Source organism: Mastigoproctus giganteus, chromosome 2, assembly GCF_048544385.1.
Source record: "Mastigoproctus giganteus isolate SK-2022 chromosome 2, ASM4854438v1, whole genome shotgun sequence".
NCBI lineage: Eukaryota > Metazoa > Arthropoda > Arachnida > Uropygi > Thelyphonidae > Mastigoproctus > Mastigoproctus giganteus.
The window spans coordinates 191399453-191406738 of NC_143576.1; positions in this window are offsets into that span (position 1 = coordinate 191399453).

Here is a 7286-nt window from a genome sequence, read left to right on the forward strand (position 1 = left end):
TTTTCAACCTGTCAAGTTTGCAGTTGTCATGTGCTTTTCGCCGTTGCTTCATTTAGGCCTGTAGCACGTGCAATATCACATGGTCTTTCATTTCGCTCAAAGCGTTTCACAATTTCATATTTTTTCTCTATCGACAGAGGCGGACTGGCCATAAGCCTTACCGGGGAAACCCCGGTGGGCCGGTGTGATTTTGGCCATAAACCATAGTATGAGGCCACTATAAATTTTCCCGGGTAAGAATTTTTGACCCAGTCCGCCTCTGTTTATCGATAATTGCTTTTCTTTTTCTCTCTCAATCTGCAGTGTCTTCACCAGGACGCTTCCTTTTCACACCTTTTAATTAAGTATTTTACTCATTTTTAGGGAATAAAGCACAATTACAAAACGAGGAGGCACGCTTGATACGCATAAACAAAGCTGCGCACATGTAGCAACTGAATAAACAACACCATAAAGGCAGAGATACACTATTAACACCTCACATTTCTAGGGGTTACTACCATAAAACAATAAAAATCCAGTTGCGTTTCTGCTAGTGGAATCTGTTATAAACTGGTAGTAAACTCGATCTAATTGTATTGGCGATTATACTGATAGCTGGAATTGTGTTGGTTTTTACGTTATTATGGTGAAATGTGTTTCCCCTTCACTGATATAAAAAACATAAAAGCAGCAAAGTTGAATTTTGTTCATCTTTCGCTCTCATTCTCCGCCGTCGCACCGTATATTGATAACATATGAAAAACAACCTTGAAGATAGTGGGGGAGGCAGCGTTGCCAAACGAAAAAAATCAAGAACCGCGTAACTCCGAGTTCGCGTAAGTCGGGGTAGCGTAAGTCGGGGTATTACTGTACAGTGGTTAAATTTTGGAAAGTGTAAGAGAATAGAAAAAAAAATTTTACACAGGTATAAATTTTTTCTTGGAGGGCTGGTCGAATGTAAGATGTAAAATCTTGCAAATATATTATTTTATAGAAAAGTGAGATTTATTTAAAGTAAAACTTATAATATGGCAATATGGGGAAGCGAACCTTACAAGCCAAGGGATTAAATTAGACATCTATACAAGGGGAGCGGTAAGTGAAAAGCTATTAGCAACCTGGGTAAACTCGACTCCCAGCTCACACAGGCAAACCAGAACAATAGAAACCAGTAGCAATGGCTATTAGTAGAAGGTGTCAACTCTGGTAAACAATAGCGCGGTGGACCATGTGCTGTCGGGACATTTCTTTAATCGGTGACACCTGGATAGTAAAAACGGAACAAATGCTGGGAATTAGATTTAAGTCTGGCTCTGGCTGTCGGTGATGGCAAGTTTTTAGATCGTGGGAAATTAGTCTGCTACAGTATAACTATAAGCGGCTGACTTCAAAGGTACTGACAGCCTGAGAAAGTTTACAAATTTCTTAAAATAAGAAGTTAAGATCGAGCAACAAGGAATCAGCTTGAGAAAATAAAATGGGCAAATAAGAAGAGAGAGAAAGTTGATAAAATGAGTAAGATTGGTTAAACAGAAAACTAGGGCGGATTTGACATATGTAGGCGGTACAGAAAAGGAGATGAACAAAAAAGTGAGTGAACAGGGGGAGACGGAACCCAAAGTTGAGATTCGTGTGGGTGTTTTATGGAAATGAGTTAGGAGGGAGACAAAGTTTAGATTCTCGTCGGTGTTTGGGAAAGTGAGTTAGGACGGACAGTTGAGTTTTTGTCGTGTTAGAAAATGTGAGTGGCAGACACAGATCCCCGAGTTGAGTTATGTGGGTGTTTAGGAAAATGGGTTAGTGGGATTCTAAGTTGAGTTTTTGTTGATGCTAGGGAAAATGAGATAGTCAGCGGACACATCAGTCGAGATAAGTAAAATGAGTTAGTAACATGGACAGTTGAGGGTTCTGTTGTGGTAGGAAATATGTGTCAGTTTACAGTTGAGTGTTTGGTCTTGGTGAGAAAAGAGAAGGGTAGCACCCTGGGAAGTTTTCTTCTTGAAAAAGTTCTTAATAGGTGGAGCGGAAAAACGAGGGTAGCACCTATGAGTTTTTCCTTGTGATAAGTTTTAATAAAGTGGAGTGGAGAAGGAGTTAGTGTGAGATGCCCTATGAGTTTTCCTTGTGATAAGTTTTAATAAAGTGGAGTGGAGAAGGAGATAGTGTGAGATGCCCTATGAGTTTTTCCTTGTGATAAGTTTTAAAGTGGAGTGGAGAAGGAGTTAGTGTGAGATACCCTATGAGTTTTCTTGTGATAGGTTTTAATAAGGTGGAGAGAAAGGGAGCGAAATCCGCAGAATCAGTAGCTCGAGAGAAAGGAGCGAAAATGCGAAATTAGTAGCTCGATGAGAAGGAAGGAAGCAGCGAATGGATGGTAGCCCGAATAAGGTGGAGAAGGAATGCCAGTCCCATGCAGCCAAGAGTTCCTAAAAAAATTATCTGTAGCAAATTCAGGTGAAAGCAGATGAAGGAGATCCTCAGTGAACCAAAAATGGAAGTTTGAAACCGCCCCGGAAAGCAAAGGAAAGAAAAAAGATAATAGTAAGTACTGTAAGTTAACAAGGACTGTGAGTGAAACAGTATAGTGATTAATTAATGAAAAAGGGATAGCACTAGAAGTAAATTGATTGATAAATTATCTCTTAAGTAAGATATATATACTAACAGAGTTTAATTAATTCAAAAAGGTTATTGCCAAATGCAAGAGAAACGAAAGATAAGTAATAGATTAAATTGTTGTTCAAATGATTATAATATGTTAGAAGGATAATAAAGTTTATAGTGAGAATCTTTGAATGATCTAAGGATAGATAATTGAATATAGTGTTTATATTAATGAAAAATTGTTGGTCCAACTGAAAGACTAATAACAAATAGAGACTTTAGGAAAGTTATGATTGGTCTTCAGTGTATTGTAACCGAATGGTGAGAACACAAAGTACAATGATGAAAATAGCATATTGATTGTTAAAATAAGAATAATTTATGCAAGGTATCCTTGATTTAACTTACATGCATATTACATGTTTTTTTATTTAATTGTATATTATGTTGTATATATATATGTAAATAAACTTTGTTGTTTATTAATTTGTGAGTTTGTTATTCCTGAACACTCAGCCTTTCTGAAGGGAATTATACACAATTGAGAAGTTCCCACGAATCTGGAATTCTCCTAGGAAGTCAAGTCAGATGCATAAGTGGGGGAAAATAAGAATAAAGTGGACAAACACATAATAGGGAACAAAACGAAATAAGAATAAGAAACAAGGAACTATATAAATAATAAAATAGTTTCCTCCATCAAGGACCATCTTTTTCCACCCCCGACAATTGATTTCATCTTCAAATAAAGGCTATTATGATCATTCATTGAACATTAATACGAATATATCTGAAAATACTTTTGGCAGGTAACTTTTTTATCTGTTTACTGACAGTACCTGTATTCAAATACATATTTGCTTGTTTATACTGTGTTAAGAATGTATCTTATTTTTAATTACATTATACACGTAATAAATATTTTGCAAAGTTAGCATGCATTTTTTGCTTATTGACAATTTTGTTTTTCCATAATTTTTTCTTTTGATTTTTTTACTTCATTAATGTAAATATTTTCTCCTCTTTATTGTTTGACTGTTGTGCCTGTGGCATGTCCCAGGACTTGCTTGTTTGGTTGTATTTAGTGGCAGATAACATGAGAAAACAAGCTTATAAAGCACAACAAAAAAAACAAACTACACACTTTGCCTATCTATACCCTCTAACAATTTGTCTAGTTCTTTATATTTCTAAGCACCCACTTCCACAACAACAGACAGAAGTTTTTTCCAACAATCAACCATCCTCTGGTTGAAGGCAAACTTCCACACATCTATCCTGCAATCACCCTCAACTTGAAATATGTCCCCTCATCTCATGTGTGTAGTTTCAGTAAGTGGAAGAATGCAATCAACATTTAGCTTACTCAATCCATTCATGGCCTTAAACATCCCAATCAGAACTCCCTACAAGTGGCCAGTTTGCAGAACTAAAGCCTTTCTTTGTTCTGCCAATGGTTCTAGTATGGAAAATGATTTAAGGAAGCAAGGTTATTAGCATTAGTAGTGGCATATGATGCAAGAAACCAACTTATACAGGAACTGCCCAACTAACAGAATACTCGACTTACAGAAATTCGACTTTACGTAAGTTTTTTCCGGCTGGTGCAAACTTAAAAAATCATAGAAATATATTTTGCATCCTGTAGGAATAAATGAAGGTATCATGAAAATATAATGTGAGCCCAATAATACATTGTTGTGTGGTTTTTTTTTTTTTTTGTAATTTGTTCCAAGTCCTTGGACGTTGAAATTTTTGCTATATAACTAAGCCATTTATCTCTCTAAAAGGTCATATTTATAATGGAAATTGCACTACACTTTCATCGTTATCATATGTTCCCGTTGTAAGAATCAATTTTGAATGCCTTTGTGATGTTTTTCTAAAGCACGTTTCTGGAGTTCACGACCATAAAACAACAAAACCAATTTGCGCTTTCCGATTTATTAGGCTTTTCTATTAGTGCATCTAATTATAAATGGTTAGTAAACTCTACCTTATTGCATTTGTGATAATACCGATAACTGCAATTTTGTGGGTTTTTATCCTATTATTATGAAATGTGTTCCCCGTCACTGAAATCTTCAATCATAAAAAACAAATTTTCAGAAACTTCTCTTCATTCCTATTTACATATTACAATGATGAAGGGAAAGCGACCAACGAAAAGTGCAAGTGGTGGTAGTGCCAGGAAACGAAATAAAATTGATTTAGAAATGAAGATGAAAATGATTAAGAAGTACGAAGCAGGACAAAGTTTGTCATCTATTGCAAGGGAATTAGGTCTCGCTGCTTCAACAGTGAATACTATTTTAAAGGACAGTATGTATAAAAGAACATGTCAAAGCATCAACGCACTTAAGATCAACAGTGATCACAAAACAGCATTCAGGTGCTATATCAAAGATGGAAGATCTGTTAATAATATGGATAGAAAATCAGATTCAGAAGCGTGTGCCCTTGAGTCTAATGACCATTCAAGCAAAAGCAACAAGTATTTATAAAGATATTAAGGATAAGTACGAGGAACACCTACCCATGTTCATGGCAAGCAATGGATGGTTTAATAGGTTCAAGCATCGAGTTGATTTCCACAATGTTAAAGTATGTGATGAAGTCGCCAGTGCCTATTGTGCAGCTGCAGAGAAATTTTCTGATGTGTTCGAAAAAATTATTGATGATGGCTGCTATTCAACGCAGCAAATTTTAAAGTTTGACAAGACTGCTTTGTATTTGAAAAAAATGCTGAATCGAACAAACATTGCCGAAGAGGAAAATACAATGCCAGGTTTCAAGGTGTCAAAAGATAGGCTCACACTCTTGCTTGGGGCTAATGCAGTGGACGATTGCAGATTAAAACCACTGCTTGTGTACCATTCTGGAAATCCTCGTGCATTTAAGGGCATCGATAAAGCCACCTACCTGTGCAAATCCAATTGAACCGGAACATTGATAACAATATCTCTCTTTGAGGATTGGTTTAAATGCTGCTTCATGCCCGAGGTTGAAAAATATTGTAAAGACAATGATGTTCCTGTCAAGATTTTGCTTCTAGATAATGCTGCTGGATATCCTTATACATCTGGATGATTTCAATTCGAACATGAGAGTCATATTTCTACCGCCAAACACTGCTGCACTCATCCAACCTATGGATCAGGGTGTTATTTCGAATTTAAAAGCATACTATTTATGCACAACATTTGCTCAGGCATTGTCTTGTCTGCAGTAGACAATGAAAAAGTTTTACGATTTTTGTAATCTTACAATATTTACCATGCCATCTTGAACATTAATAAGGCCTGGGCAGAAATTACTAAAAGTTGTTTAAATGGCTCATGGAAGAAAATATACCCATGCCACACAAAAGGCTTCAAAAGGTTTGATAAAGACGAATCATATATGAAGTTACAGATAAGATTGTAAAGGTTGCAGAGCTACTTCACTTGGAGGTTGATGCCAAAGACATTATTATTAGCCATATGGTGCAAGGAAGCCTGAGGCTTATGTTGCACCAGCCAAAAAAAAAAAAAAAAAAAAAAATCCCGTGTTACCCTTAGGGGAAGGAGGGGGGAGAGAGAGAGAGAGAGAGAGAGAGAGAGAGAGAGAGAGAGAGAGAGAGAGAGAGTAGAAGGAAATCACCAAGAAAGCAAGAAAGAGAAGAATGATGATATCTAGCTCAGGACCCTGGGTTTGCCAAGCCCATAATCACCAGATGTGAGCCCCTGGGGCCAGTGGAGTTAGAGGAAGAAGAGAAGGAATTATCTAATGAAGAACTTATTGACTTGCAAGCTGCGATAGTGAAAGAAGAAAATGCTGATGAAGCTCAAGATGAACCAAATGAGGAACCAAAATGCTTCATCACCAAAGAGATGGCAATGGCATTTCGTGAAATTGCATTGGCAATAGCGAGGTTTGAGAAGATGGATTCTGACAGTGAAAGATTCTTAAAAGTTAACAAAGGGGTCAGTGATATGCTTGCTTGCTACAAAGAAATCTACGATGAAAAGAAAAAAGCCACCATCCAGTCATCCATTAATATGTTCTTTCTTAAGGTTGAGCGGTTGACCCCTTCTAAGTCTCTACAGCCCTCAACCTCTACAGCAGTGTACATATCAGCTGAAGATGTCATTGGTAACGATGCTTGAGAGATAAAACTTACTGATGTTATGCCTGCCTGCTTTCTTTTTTTGTAATTTTATAATTTTGAAATTTTTTAAAATTGCATGCATTTGTAATTTTTCCTGTGCATGAGATAAAAAATTGAATAAATGCAATAAATAATTCTATTTACATGTTTGCCGAACATTTCTTTTTTGATTCAATCAATTCAGTGAGCACAGTTGCAAATGCTGCACAAGCATGGTGGAAATTCCAACTTGCGTAGCTTTCCATGGAATGCAACCCTTACGTAAGTCGGGGAGTTCCTGTACAGCCTCGGTCAAAAACCCATTCGCCTATCCATTCCTTCCAAAAGTTTGTCCAGTTCTTCCTTGAATTTATTTAAGCTATCAATTTCCAAAACAACAGATGGAAGTTTGTTCCAGCAGTCAACCACTTACTGGCTAAAGGCAAATTTCCGTGCATTTATTCTGAAAGGGTCTTTCCTCAATTTGAATTTATGCCCCCTCAGGTGCATAATCTGAGCAAAAGGAAGAATCCCATCAGCATTGAGTTTGTCCAAACCATTCAAAGCCTTA